The sequence below is a fragment of the Dendrobates tinctorius genome, unplaced genomic scaffold (assembly GCF_039654945.1).
Source record: "Dendrobates tinctorius isolate UK_male_01 unplaced genomic scaffold, ASM3965494v1 ptg000129l, whole genome shotgun sequence".
NCBI lineage: Eukaryota > Metazoa > Chordata > Amphibia > Anura > Dendrobatidae > Dendrobates > Dendrobates tinctorius.
The window spans coordinates 41,582,592-41,597,555 of record NW_027361797.1 but is presented as its reverse complement, the minus strand read 5'-3'; the positions used below and the strand labels follow the sequence as shown (position 1 = coordinate 41,597,555).

Genomic DNA, 14,964 nt, shown 5'->3' with positions numbered 1-14,964 from the left:
CCCCCCAGCATGATATAATACAGCCCAGCATGGTATATAGCCCCCCAGCATGGTATGATACAGCCCAGCATGGTATATAGCCCCCCAGCATGGTATGATACAGCCCACCATGGTATATAGCCCCCCAGCATGGTATGATACAGCCCACTAGTTTTGGTACGGTGCGTTGTGATGTGTAGCAATCCTGATGCATCCTGATCCAGATTAGATCCCTATACTTAACATAGGGACGCACGGACCTGCGTTTGAATCAGGATCAGGATGCATCATGTGCACCAACACATATCACAGCACTTACTAATTCACAAAGGACATGAACAAAAAATACCACAATACATGGTAAGACTACAACCGAGGGGGAGCCGGGGCCTGATCACAAGAGCTGACAATCTGAGGAAGCAGCAATGCTGAATAACAGTCTACACTGCGTCACACAGGTGGAGAATGAGGCCCTCACTTCACAGGCAAAGACTAAGGCTGGTTTCACATTAGCGCTTTTTAAGCGCACGCACGGCCGGGGGTAGCTCCGCCTCCGAGCCGGCTCTCTGCCCGGCGTGCCCGCCCCTTGCTTGTAGCGCCGCCTCCTAGCGCACAGCGGCGCCTGCGATCGGCGCACCCTATCTTTAGCATAGGGTGCGCAGATCGTGCGCAGGCCGTGCGCTAGTTGCGCTTTGACCTGCGCTGCGCACTTTTGACGGTGCGCCGTGCGCGCCAAAATCCGAAAAGTTTGATTTTGGCGCGCACGGCGCACCGTCAAAAGTGCGCAGCGCAGGTCAAAGCGCAACTAGCGCACGGCCTGCGCACGATCTGCGCACCCTATGCTAAAGATAGGGTGCGCCGATCGCAGGCGCCACTGTGCGCTAGGAGGCGGCGCTACAAGCAAGGGGCGGGCACGCCGGGCAGAGAGCCGGCTCGGGGGCGGAGCTACCCCCGGCCGTGCGTGCGCTTAAAAAGCGCTAATGTGAAACCAGCCTTAGGCCTGTTTCACACTTCAGTTTTATGCCATCAGTCAAGATCTGCCGTTTTCCAAAAAAAACGGATCCGCCATTTTGCTTGGCGGATCCGTTTTTTTTCCCATTGACTTTCATTACTGGCGGACGTTGACGGATGGCTATCCGTCGGATCCGTTTTTTTGCGGATCCGTCATTTTGTTTGCGTCCGCTGACATGCCCAGACGGAGCATGTAACGTTTTTTCGGCTGAAGGATCCGCATTTTTGTAGTGCGCATGCCCGGAGGAGTGAACTCGGCTGGGAATTTAACCCTGAAAGCACTTCTGGTGGGCGGTAAAAAAACTCTCTCTCTCTCTTTCCTTTAAATTTCTTCAGCCAACGGATCCGTCCAAAAAACGGTCCGCTACCATCCGTTGCCATCAGTTAGGAACGGATCCGCTTTCTGCCATTTTGTCGGATTCGAACTGACAACAAAAAACTGAAGTGTGAAACAGGCCTTAGACCGATGACTGTGGAAAACGGATTTCTATTTAAAAAAAGAGCCGTTTAAAGAGCCAAAAGAGCCGGCTCTTTATGGTGAGCGGAGCCGCATGAGCCGGATCACCAGAAAGAGCAAAACTTCCCATCACTACCACGGTGCAGCCCCTCAGTCCTCTCCTCACAGGCTCCATAGCGCAGCCCCTCGTCTCCCGCTTCTCTTCTCCTTCCCAGCAGCCTCACTGTGAAAGTCAGGACCTTTAGGCTGTGTGCCCACGTTGCGTTTTTTAAGCGTTTTTGATGCTTTTTTGGGGTCAAAACGCATCAAAAACGCTTAAAAGAAGCATCCCATTCATTTTAATGCATTTTGGCCTTTTTGTGCCAATGGATGCGTTTTTTACCGCTAAGGAAACGCTTAGCGGTAAAAAACGCAGCATGTTCATTAATTTCCGCTTAGGTCCGCGTTTTTGGCTAACTCCTATAGCCTAGAAGACGCGTCGAAAAAAACGCGCGTTTTTCCCGCAAAAATCGCGGCAAAAATGCACGCGCGTTTTCTGGGAAGGAGACCCGTTTCCTGAGCGTTTAAAAACGCTACTGTGGGCACATAGCCTTACTTTCACTTTTATCATTACTGAATCGTCCTGTGAGCGCGGTACCTTCCTCCATTTACTCATTTAACCCTTTCTTGGCAGAAAAAGCACAGCTTCTGTCTAGGCACCAGCAGCTCTTTCTTTCTATTGGCAGCGCCAGTGTATATCTGTGTATTAGTTCTCTCATTTCATGTACGTCTGCTGAGACTCCCATTAGTCGGGAAAGACCTGAAGCCCCCTATGTGAATGGGGCAGGAGTGGGCATGCGTGACCACCACTTCTACAGACAGTGAATGGTACAATAGTCATACATAATCTCTACTACTACATTTACACAGGAGACTTTAGGATCCTCACTCTGGAGAATGGTTGGGGTCTCAGCAGTGAGACCCCCAGCAGCCATACAACTATAACCTCTCTGGAGGTCAGGTGAAACCTAGCAGATTTGGAAAATTTGTGTCTAAAAAAGTATCACATGACCTCAAAAGGTGCAAAGTGTGAATATACTGAAGAATTACAGAGCATAGGTGCTGATCTGCCAAAATCCGAGCACAGGTTCCCATATTGCTTGTTATGTTTGGTGTATATTTTCCTGACTTCTGTGCCAATCAGATCCATAGGTTACAACATACTGTTAGCGATGCCGCTCTAGAAACATCGATCGATCTGTCTTCCCCACAGCCGCACCTCATTCTCAGGTATCGCCCCAACATGCACCCTAGATGTTCTCAGATACCAGAGCTCTAATGATGGGACAACCCAATATCACATACACAACACTCAGCGAGGTCGGACAGGACGCCCCTATTTTTGTCCGCTCTCTGAGAAGATGCCAGAATTGACAATTCCACTTTACAAGAAAAGATGATTCACGGAAAAAAACAGTGTACAGCTCATGAAACACTGTGACGCCTTTCTCATTGTATTCACGTGTCGAAAATATTGTGCGCTTTCAGGTCACCGCTCAAATGCTTCTTAGATCTACGGGAAGTGCTCAGATGAAAAATTCTGGTTTGGAAGGAATCGATGGGACTTAGGAAGTTAGTGGAAATCCAGACTTTTACTGAAACGTCCAAATTAAAATCGAAGAAACATTAAAAAACAGAACTTGTAGCAAAACACCTACATGTTTCCACAGACGAAACACAAATAGGCAATCCCATGCATGTTCTGTGGATGTCGAACAGTCAGAGACATGCAGCCGTGGGGACTGGAGCATATTATTTGAGCGCACCGAAGACCCCCGGTTAGCACCCGAGCATGCTCAGATAACACCTTATCCCAGCACGTTCACTCTTCACTAGTGTTGAGCTTTCCGATACCACAAGTATTGGGTATCGGCCGATACTTGCTGTATCGGAATTCCAATACCGACATCCGATATTTTTTCAATATCGGGCATCGGAATCGGAACTTCCCAGTTGATTGACAGCCGAAATGACGTCATCATGATGCGCGGTGTGTGCGCCTCATAATGCGCCGTCATTTCGGGCCTTCAGGGGGGTCTGTACCGGCCTGCCGGGGGGCTGTGCCGGCCTGCCGGTGATCTGTGCAGCCTGCGGGGGTCTGTACCGGCCTGCCGGAGGGCTGTGCCGGCCTGCCGGAGGGCTGTGCAGCCTGCGGAGGTCTGTGCAGGCATCGTCCGATGGGACTACAAGTCCCATCTGGCGATGCCTGCTACCATGACAGTGATTGACACATTAGCCAATGATGGGACAGTAGTAGTCCCATCATCAGGCTAATGTGTTAAATGTTAAAAAAAAAAAAAATTACATACTACTTACATACTACATACATGCTACATACATACTACATGCATGCTACATACATACTACATGCTACATACATACTACATATATACTACATACATACTACATGCATGCTACATGCTACATACACACTACATACATACTACATGCATGCTACATACATACTACATGCTACATACATACTACATACATACTACATACATGCTACATACATACTACATATATACTACATACATGCTACATACATACTACATGCTACATACATACTACATACTACATGCATGCTACATACATACTACATACATACTACATACATACTACATGCATGCTACATACATACTACATGCTACATACATAATACATATATACTACATACATGCTACATACATATTACATGCTACATACATACTACATACATACTACATGCATGCTACATACATACTACATGCTACATACATACTACATACATACTACATGCATGCTACATACATACTACATGCTACATACATACTACATATATACTACATACTACATGCTACATACATACTACATACATACTACATGCATGCTACATACATACTACATACATACTACATACATGCTACATACATACTACATACATATTACATACATGTTACATAAATACTACATGCTGCATACATGCTACATACATACTACATGCATGCTACATACAATACATTCATAGACATACAGTACATATCACATACTTACCAATACTTGTCACATTGTTCCCCGAAACCATTGTCTTCTGCGGAATAAATATTAAAATAACAAACCACCAAAATACTCACCCATGATCCGAAGCAGTCCACGAGTGTGTCCCACGACGATCTTGGGTAGAGAACAGCAGCATCAGCTGATGCTGCCGTTCTCTACGGGCTCCAGGAATCCAATGATGGAAGGTAGGTATCCTTCCGCACTGTATTCCTCCGCCACTTAAAAAAAAAAGTCCCTAGTCTCACTTTATGGTAAAAGCTGCGTGGGAAATTCCCACACAGCTTTTACCATAAAGTGAGACTAGGGACTTTTCAAAAGTAATCTGCAGAGTTAGCAGTTGCTCAGAAATCATTAATTCAGATGATGTCAGAAATGGTCAGAATTCCCATAGAGAAGGCAGAGATGACTTATTCCCATCCCTGCCTTCCTCGTCACCGCACTGACAGCACTAAGCGTGCTCTTAGCAGTCCCAGATTAGCTCTACAAGTGCAGGCCGCAGGCGGAATTTCCACTGTAACCGACCCTAATGTGCCAGCCTCAGTTACAGGGGAAATCACCAATTACATGAAATGTATAAATATTGAATTGTCCACCCCCCAAAGGTCTATTATGACCTTATTGGGGTACAATGTATGAAACAAATGATAATGTCTGTAAAGTGCTGTGGAATTAAAGGCGCAATATCAGCAAGAAAAATAAATAATGAAAAAAATAAAGGAAAAAGTTCTAAAAAAAATTAAAAAAGAAAGAAAAGAAAGGCCCAATCTGTATCGCTGTTTCTAGCCCTCCGAGCCCTCGTTCTCCAACTATCTATATGTATCTATATGTATAAAGTGGAGTGTGTGTGTGTGTTGAGCCCCGCCCTACATTATGATGTCATAATGGTTGCCATGGCGACGCTGATGTCATAATGGGTTGCAATGGTGATGGTTATGTCATAACGAAGATGATGTCATAATAGGTATATGGGCACGGGACTATGGAATGGAGGATGTATATCATGGTTATATGGGCACTCAACTATGGGATGGAGGATGTGTGATGGGTATATGGGCACAGGACTATGGGATGGAGGATGTGTGATGGGTATATGGGCACGGGACTATGGGATGGAGGATGTGTGATGGGTATATGGGCACAGGACTATGGGATGGAGGATGTGTGATGGGTATATGGGCACAGGACTATGGGATGGAGGATGTGTGATGGGTATATGGGCACGGGACTATGGGATGGAGGATGTGTGATGGGAATATGGGCACGGGACTATGGGATGGAGGATGTGTGATGGGAATATGGGCACGGGACTATGGGATGGAGGATGTGTGATGGGTATATGGGCACGGGACTATGGGATGGAGGATATGTATGATGGGTATATGGGCACAGGACTATGGGATAGAGGATGTGTGATGGGTATATGGGCACGGGACTATGGGATGGAGGATATGTATGATGGGTATATGGGCACAGGACTATGGGATGGAGGATGTGTGATGGGTATATGGGCACAGGACTATGGGATGGAGGATGTGTGATGGGTATATGGGCACGGGACTATGGGATGGAGGATGTGTGATGGGAATATGGGCACGGGACTATGGGATGGAGGATGTGTGATGGGTATATGGGCACGGGACTATGGGATGGAGGATATGTATGATGGGTATATGGGCACAGGACTATGGGATAGAGGATGTGTGATGGGTATATGGGCACAGGACTATGGGATGGAGGAGGTGTGATGGGTATATGGGCACGGGACTATGGGATGGCGGATGTGTGATGGGAATATGGGCACGGGACTATGGGATGGAGGATGTGTGATGGGTATATGGGCACGGGACTATTGGATGGAGGATATGTATGATGGGTATATGGGCACGGGACTATGGGATAGAGGATGTGTGATGGGTATATGGGCACAGGATTATGGGATAGAGGATGTGTGATGGGTATATGGGCACGGGACTATGGGATGGCGGATGTGTGATGGGAATATGGGCACCGGACTATGGGATGGAGGATGTGTGATGGGTATATGGGCACTGGACTATGGGATGGAGGATGTGTGATGGGTATATGGGCACAGGACTATGGGATGGAGGATATGTGATGGGTATATGGGCACTGGACTATGGGATGGAGGATGTGTGATGGGTATATGGGCACGGGACTATGGGATGGAGGATGTGTGATGGGTATATGGGCACGGGACTATGGGATGGAGGATATGTATGATGGGTATATGGGCACAGGAATATGGGATGGAGGATGTGTGATGGGTATATGGGCACAGGACTATGGGATGGAGGAGGTGTGATGGGTATATGGGCACGGGACTATGGGATGGAGGATGTGTGATGGGAATATGGGCACGGGACTATGGGATGGAGGATGTGTGATGGGTATATGGGCACGGGACTATGGCATGGAGGATATGTATGATGGGTATATGGGCACGGGACTATGGGATAGAGGATGTGTGATGGGTATATGGGCACAGGATTATGGGATGGAGGATGTGTGATGGGTATATGGGCACGGGACTATGGGATGGCGGATGTGTGATGGGAATATGGGCACCGGACTATGGGATGGAGGATGTGTGATGGGTATATGGGCACGGGACTATGGGATGGAGGATATGTATGATGGGTATATGGGCACGGGACTATGGGTTGGAGGATGTGTGATGGGTATATGGGCACGGGACTATGGGATGGAGGATGTGTGATGGGTATATGGGCACTGGACTATGGGATGGAGGATGTGTGATGGGTATATGGGCACAGGACTATGGGATGGAGGATGTGTGATGGGTATATGGGCACGGGACTATGGGATGGAGGATGTGTGATGGGTATATGGGCACGGGACTATGGGATGGAGGATGTGTGATGGGTATATGGGCACAGGACTATGGGATGGAGGATGTGTGATGGGTATATGGGCACGGGACTATGGGATGGAGGATGTGTGATGGGTATATGGGCACGGGACTATGGGATGGAGGATGTGTGATGGGTATATGGGCACGGGACTATGGGATGGAGGATGTGTGATGGGTATATGGGCACAGGACTATGGGATGGAGGATGTGTGATGGGTATATGGGCACGGGACTATGGGATGGAGGATGTGTGATGGGTATATGGGCACGGGACTATGGGATGGAGGATGTGTGATGGGTATATGGGCACGGGACTATGGGATGGAGGATGTGTGATGGGTATATGGGCACGGGACTATGGGATGGAGGATGTGTGATGGGTATATGGGCACGGGACTATGGGATGGAGGATGTGTGAGGGGTATATGGGCGCGGGCCTATGGGATGGGGAATAATCATTATAATTTGCTATAACCACACTTAGTTCCTATGCCCCGCGGCAACGCTGGGCTCTTCAGCTAGTTCAATGTATAAAAATAATTGCTAGGTAACAGGGAACCCAATTCAGAATCTATGAGAGGGGCCCATGTGGGGGCGACAAAAACGTGAAAAAAATGCATGAAAAAGAAAGCCAGATATTTCCTTTTTTTTCTCCACACTTTCTCTCAATATCAAAGAAAAAAATATACAAAAAAGATAAAAATATACAAATGACGAAAAAACATAAAAATAAGGTTCAAGCAAGGAGTCAAGAAATAAAGAGGCAAGCATTATTTGGAATGCTGAAATGAGAAAGCATTTTAGAGCTATTAAAAAAAAATCATTTAAGAAAAAAATCTAAAAGATAAAAAGTGTCTGGTCGTGAAATGGTTAATGGTTTTTCATTCTCGATTATCACTGATTATATAAAGAACTTTATGACTCTGCAACCAAGCTTTATTAGCGCTCCCTAACCAGACTCAGCGAGAGCCAATGGGATTGCAAACGTCATTTCAACGCTCCAGTCAGTGAGATATAGTATGGTCTTACAATAGTGTCCCTCCGCTACACAATATAGTCCCTATCAATGCAAATCGCTTTACTGCAACGGTTTCACGTACGAATAACAGAGATGGCGACCATTATTATTAGCGATCTGGGTTATTATTGCAGTGTGAACGATTAGATTGGAAGGTTTTATCTGGGATGTAGAGAAGATCTCATCACTCGCGCAAAGGCTTCTGGGATGTGTACTGAGACGGAGACGGCGGAAGGTTCCACTGTCTGGGGCTGGTGCTGAGGTGGAATGCCGGCCGGTAGCTGTGCGGTGATCGCCAAGGAGGTGAGATTTATGTATGGCGCCTTCTGGGGCTCCGGGTGGGTTTTCTGTTTCTCGTCACCATATGATGTGATAATGCTGAGCGGGCGGGCGTGAGGCCGGAGCTCTCCCCTGGGGGCTGCAGCACAATCCTGCCCGGCTGTATAGGGGCCGTGCTGGGGCCAGTGCCCGGGCCTCCTGGCTGGCCTGGAGCTCCCCACTACACAGCGCGGCTCACACTAGATTGGCGCCTGGATTGAGCAGAGTGTGAATGTCGCCCAAGGAAATGCCGCACGGAATAAGCGCCATCTAAGCTGCAGTCCTGTCCTCACAGCTGTGATCGGATATTAGCGGGGATTTGTGCTGTTTCTAGTGAGATTTCCCATTGTCATAGTGTATTCTGTGCCCCATATACTGCGGCCATCTGCTAGGAATGTATTCTCCATATGGAGGGCTGGAGACTGATTATAGGGGATTCCCAGCTCCGAGAGCCTGGCCCCATATGGAAGGATATTAGCTGATCCCTCCAATTACAGCTGCTGTAGGATAGTTCTTCTGATTAGCTGTGTGCAGGGCATACCGCATGTGCAGGCATTGCAGTAGTGGAGGTATCCATGGTTACGGCCCCTCATGTAGTGAGGTGTTAGTGGTCATGACCATGGATACCTAAGCTACTGCATTGCCCTGCGACATAGCTAATCAGAAGAACTGTACCACATTTCTAATTGGAGGTATTCGCTAATATTATTATTCTTACACTTACTATATATTGGGATAGGGTCTTGGAGATGGGAATGCCCCTTTTAACCCCTTTCTGACCTCGGACGCAATAGTCTGAGGTCAGATCCCCTGCTTTGATGAGGGATCCGGGGGTGAGCCCGCATCAAAGTCAGGACATGTCAGATGTTTTGAACAGCTGACGTGCCCGTAATAGGCGCAGGTGGAATCTCGATCCACCCGTGCCTATTAACTAAAATGCCGCTGTCAAACGCCGACAGCAGCATTTAACAAGCGCTTCCAGCTGCCGGGCCGGAAATATGCGCATCGCCGGCCCCCGTCACGTGATTGGGGGTCAGCGATGCGTTGCCATAACAACCTGAGGTCTCCTAGAGACCTCTACGGTTGTTGATGCCAGATTGTTATGAGCGCCACCCGGTGGTCGTCGCTCATAGCAATGCTGTAATTCTGTTACATATGGGTGATCTGCTCATTGAATGTACCGTAGCAGAGCCGATCGAGTTGTGGATGCTTCTAGCCACCTATGGAGGCTAATGAAACGTGCCAAAATGTAAAAAAAAAGTTTTAAAAAAAATGTTGAAATCACCCCCCTTTCTCTTTCCCCCATGACGGCACCACGGAGAGAGGGATCTGCCCTCAGAGACAGGAAACCTACAGATGAAAAAGGCTGTACCTCTCTCCCACATCAGTTGGTTTCCTGTCCCTGACGGGGAACCTACAGCACGTACCTGCAGTCGACGTGGGATGCCGGGGACCGAGCCAGTCCGGTGATAGGCAGCGGGGCTCCCTGCCTCGGCTGGGTCGAGGCCTTGTGCAGGCTCCCCCTCTGAAGCACCACCACCGAGGTCGGCGGGCCTTGTGGGTGAGTGGGGGAGAGGCAGCGAAGATCCGTGGACGAAGCCTGCCGATCCCAGAAGAAAAAAAATAAAAAAGGGGGTTGCTGTCTCCTTTAAGAGAGTGACGGCGGTCACTCAAGGAGAGCCCCCCGCCGAGCGCCAGACCCAGCGCGGCCTGCGGAGGATGGCGGCGGCCACCGGGACCGCAAAAGGTACAGGGGTCGGGGGAGCGGCCCGGAGGGGGTAGTGGCGGCCACTGGGAGCCGAGAGGTAGAAGCCCGCAGGGCTTGCGGCGATGGGGGTGGCGGGGGTCACCAGGAGCCGCAAGGTATATGCCCGCAGAGCTTGCAGCGATGGGGGTGGCGGTCACCGCGGGCTGCTGAACGCCGGTATCGCGCTTAGCAGCAGCGTTCTTAAGGAGATGCAATGCACTGCTGGGAGATCCCGCAGTGCGCATGCACGTGCGTCACTTCCGGCGAGGGCTCAGACAGCGGGGAGTAGGCGCCAAATTAAAAAAAAAAAAAAAAAAAAGTATATATTAAAGCCCCACTAAAAGAGGAGAGGCGATCACTATGAGTGGAAAGCCTCAGAAAGAGAAGGAGACGCGGCAGCGATCCCCGAAGCAGGGGTGGCGGCAGTCACAAGAACAACGCCAGTGCGACTCCTGGTAGCAGCGGTCATACAGGATCGTGGCGAAGCCAAAGCTCCACCATGGCGGCACAGCCAGAAGTGGATTCAGCGGTGGAGATAATCCCTACGGCCGAGACGGTACCTCTCGTTCCACAAGGGGGTGAGTGATCTCCGTGAGCGCCCGCTCGCTAATATGCGATTATTTTTTTCTTCTCAGGGGCGCAAATGCACAGCAAAATCCAAGCACATGGTATGTGCTATATGCACGGAGGAGCTGCCCCCTACATGGCAGAAAAAGCTCTGCGCAGCATGCATAGAGCAGACTATACAGGAGGAATCTCAGAGGTTTGCTTCAGACATCAAAACATTGATAAGGACCCAGGTGGAGGACGCCCTCAAGGGCGCGAGAACCACTAAGAAAAAACGTAGATCCAGGCATAGATCTCCAGAGTCCAGTACTAGTGAGTCAGGGAGTGAACCGTCTAACTTAAGCTGTTCATCATCCTCCCAGTCATCATCATCATCCTCAGAAGGGGGGCGCAGCTGCTTCCCTATTGATGAGACGGACGCACTGGTAAAAGCCGTGAGGACAACTATGGGGCTGGTAGATGAACGCCCTAAAAAGACGGTGGAAGAGTTGATGTTCAGAGGACTGGAACAAATAAAAGTAGAGTTTTTCCGGTAAATGAGAAAATCCACTCTCTAATTAAACGAGAATGGAAAAAGCCAGACAAGAAGGCCCTCCCAACACCCAAGAGAAAATACCCTTTTGATCACCCGGCCTGCTCCCTATAGAGTAAAGCACCTAAACTGGATGTGGCGGTTGCAAAGGCTTCTAAAAAATTTGCCCTGCCCTTTGAAGATATGGGTACCCTGAAGGACCCAATGGATAAAAAGGCAGAAAACTTTCTGAAAAACGCTTGGGACGCGGCAGGAGGGGGACTAAAGCCAGCCATAGCAGCCACATGCACGGCACGCGCCCAAATGGTCTGGTTAGATCACTTAGATTTCCAAATAAAAGGGAAAGTCCCAAGAGAAACAATACAAAGGTCAGTTTCTGTAATGAAGGGAGCAGCAGCCTTCCTGGCGGATGCGTCAGTAGACTCAACTAGGTTGGCGGCCAGAGCGGCCTCCTTCTCAAATACCGCGAGACGCGCCTTATGGCTAAAATGCTGGCCAGGAGATCTGCAGACTAAAACCAGATTGTGCGCAATACCATGTGAGGGAGAGTTCTTATTTGGCCCAACGTTAGACGACATCTTGGAGAAAGCGGGAGACAAGAAAAAATCCTTTCCCGGTTTCCCTAATCAGTCATACAAACGGCCTTTTCGGAACAGAAGATTCATGCGGCGAAGACCCCCAAAAGGAAACAGGGAAGGTCGGGAGGATAAGCGAAATAAGAACAAAGGCTTTATGTTCAACAAGCCACCCGATAACAAAAAGCCACAATGAAGGTGCCCCCCGGGTCGGGGGAAGATTGTCCTACTTCCAGGCCTGGGAAAATATATCCGTAAGCCCTTGGATCCTGAGCATAGTAAAAGGACTGAGGCTAAAATTCCATACCCTCACCAACCATTTTTTCGTGTTAACGCCCCAAAAGACACCACACTAGCAGCTGGCTCTACAACAAGAGGTCGCGAACCTGAGGGAAAGGGGGTACTACAAGAAGGGCCCCCCCAAGACAGAGGCAGAGGCTTCTATTCTCCTCTCTTTCTCCGCCGAAAGCCAGACGGAACATACAGGGCCATAATAAATCTAAAAAGACTAAACAAGTTCCTGGAAATTCAGCGTTTCAAGATGGAAACAATAAAATCTTGTGTAAAATTGCTTCCCCCATCATGCTTTATGGCCGTATTAGACCTGAGAGACGCATACTACCATGTACCTATTCACAAAGACCACAGGAAATACCTCAGGGTGGCGGTGACGATCCAGGGGGAGATAAAACATTATCAGTTCAGAGCTCTCCCCTTCGGGCTAGCTATTGCCCCAAGAGTATTTACAAAGATAATGTCGGAAGTAATGGCCCACATAAGAGAGCAAAACATCCTGATAGTCCCATACCTGGACGATCTCTTGATAGTAGGCGTCACCTTTCACCACTGCAAGCAACAGTTGGACATGGTCATGGGATCTCTAGTGAATCTAGGATGGATGCTGAATTTGCCCAAATCCAAGACTCGTACCAAGTCAGGTACAGGAATACTTGGGAATAATACTGGACTCAACCGAACAAAAATGTTACCTTCCACAGGCGAAGATTCAAAAGATGACACAGATGGTGTCACAAATGATAGCTTCCCCAGTAACTACCCTGAGAAAGGCAATGTCTCTATTGGGGTCAATGACAGCTTGCATGCCAGCAGTACAGTGGGCACAAAGCCACACGCGAGTCTTACAGTGGGAAATATTAGACGCAGATGTTTCCCTACACGGGAATTTAGACAGGCGGTTAAACATCTCACCAAACACAATACAATCCTTAGCGTGGTGGACAGACCCAGCCAATCTAACCAAGGGGGTCCCTTGGGCGTTACCAACGACAAAAATCTTAACCACAGATGCAAGCCCCTGGGGGTGGGGTGCACATCTAGACAGCCAGGTAGCGCAAGGGCCCTGGGCTCAAAAAAGAGAGTCAGTTTCCTCAAACATGAAGGAGCTGCTGGCAGTAAAACTAGCTCTCGTTCATTTTCTAGACTCCCTTCGCTCCCATCACATAAGGGTCTTCTCAGACAAATGGGTAGTGGTAGCATATCTAAACCACCAGGGGGGCACCAGGTCTCGAGCACTGATGGAAGTAACAAAATCCATCTTTCACCTAGTGGAACACAATCTGGAATCTCTGACAGCCCTCCACATAAAAGGGTCGGAAAACCGAACAGCAGACTTCTTGAGCAGAACACGCCTAAAGCAGGGGGAGTGGGAACTAAGCCAGTCCGTCTTCAACCAGATTGTGAACCTCTGGGGCCGTCCAGAAATAGACTTATTTGCAAACAGTCAGAACCGGAAATTGGAAACCTTCTGCTCAATAGATCCCCGGGGGGGCCCAGTAGCTCTAGATGCCTTCACGGTTCCCTGGGATTATCATCTGGCTTACGCTTTCCCTCCAATATCTCTCATCCCCTTAGTACTGAGAAAAATACGGGGGGACAAAGCGACGGTAGTAGTAATAGCGCCCTTCTGGCCCCGGAGAATATGGTTCCCCTGGCTGAGAAAAATGTCCGTCACAGACCCTTGGGTTCTACCAGAAACCCCGGACCTTCTATCCCAGGGACCAGTGCATCACCCCCATATAAAAAACCTACACATGACAGCTTGGCTTTTGAGAGGGAACTCCTAAGCAATAGGGGCTTCTCGTCAAACTTGATAACCACGTTACTACAAAGTAGAAATCCGGTAACCACTATGGCATATGGGAAGGTGTGGAAAAAATTCATATCAATTTCAGATTCTGACCCAACGGGAGAGAACCCAATAGGGGAAATTCTGGAATTCCTACAGAAAGGGTTGGAAAAGGGACCAGCTACAAGCACCCTGAAAGTACAGGTGGCGGCCTTAGGGGCTTTGTATAATCATGACTTAGCCGGAAATCGGTGGGTTAGGAGATTCATGAGGGCCGCAAGTAGATCTAGGCCGATCCCCCTACGTACCACCCCCCCCTTGGGATCTAAACCTGGTATTGAACACACTAACCAAATCTCCCTTCGAACCCTTGGCGGAGGCTCCCTTAACCTTCGTCCGGCTGAGTAGGTACAATTGTAACTATTCCGTTTTAAAATTGAATAACTTTTTTTCAAAAAGCCGTAGAGGGCTGAAATTTCGTGACATCTCTGCAGATGGATACCATGTTTTGGCATAGGTGGTTTCCTTCATTGGAGACTGCCCTTCCCGTGGTTGTTCCTTCCCGGTGAAAGACCTGGCTAGTCATTGCTTGCGTTGAGAAACATGTGATGGTGTCTCCGCGGCTGTTGATTTACATGTTTTTGCATATTTCCCATAAGGGATGGGGGCATTGCTCTAGAATCACTGCCTTGAGAAACATGTG

The 14,964-nt window shown here is 48.7% G+C and overlaps 1 protein-coding gene across 7 annotated transcripts in view; it reads left to right on the top strand.

Annotated features, from left to right (window-relative positions):
- The first annotated feature begins 8,382 nt into the window (after window positions 1–8,382).
- Window positions 8,383–14,964, top strand: part of LOC141047844 (uncharacterized) — a 49,442-nt gene continuing 42,860 nt past the window's right edge. For 2 of the 7 annotated variants that reach the window (XM_073543176.1, XM_073543175.1), the window contains exon 1: window positions 8,508–8,739. The gene's annotated coding sequence lies outside the window, so the exon portion shown is untranslated. The other 5 variants (XM_073543172.1, XM_073543173.1, XM_073543170.1 and 2 more) reach the window with 4 other exon arrangements.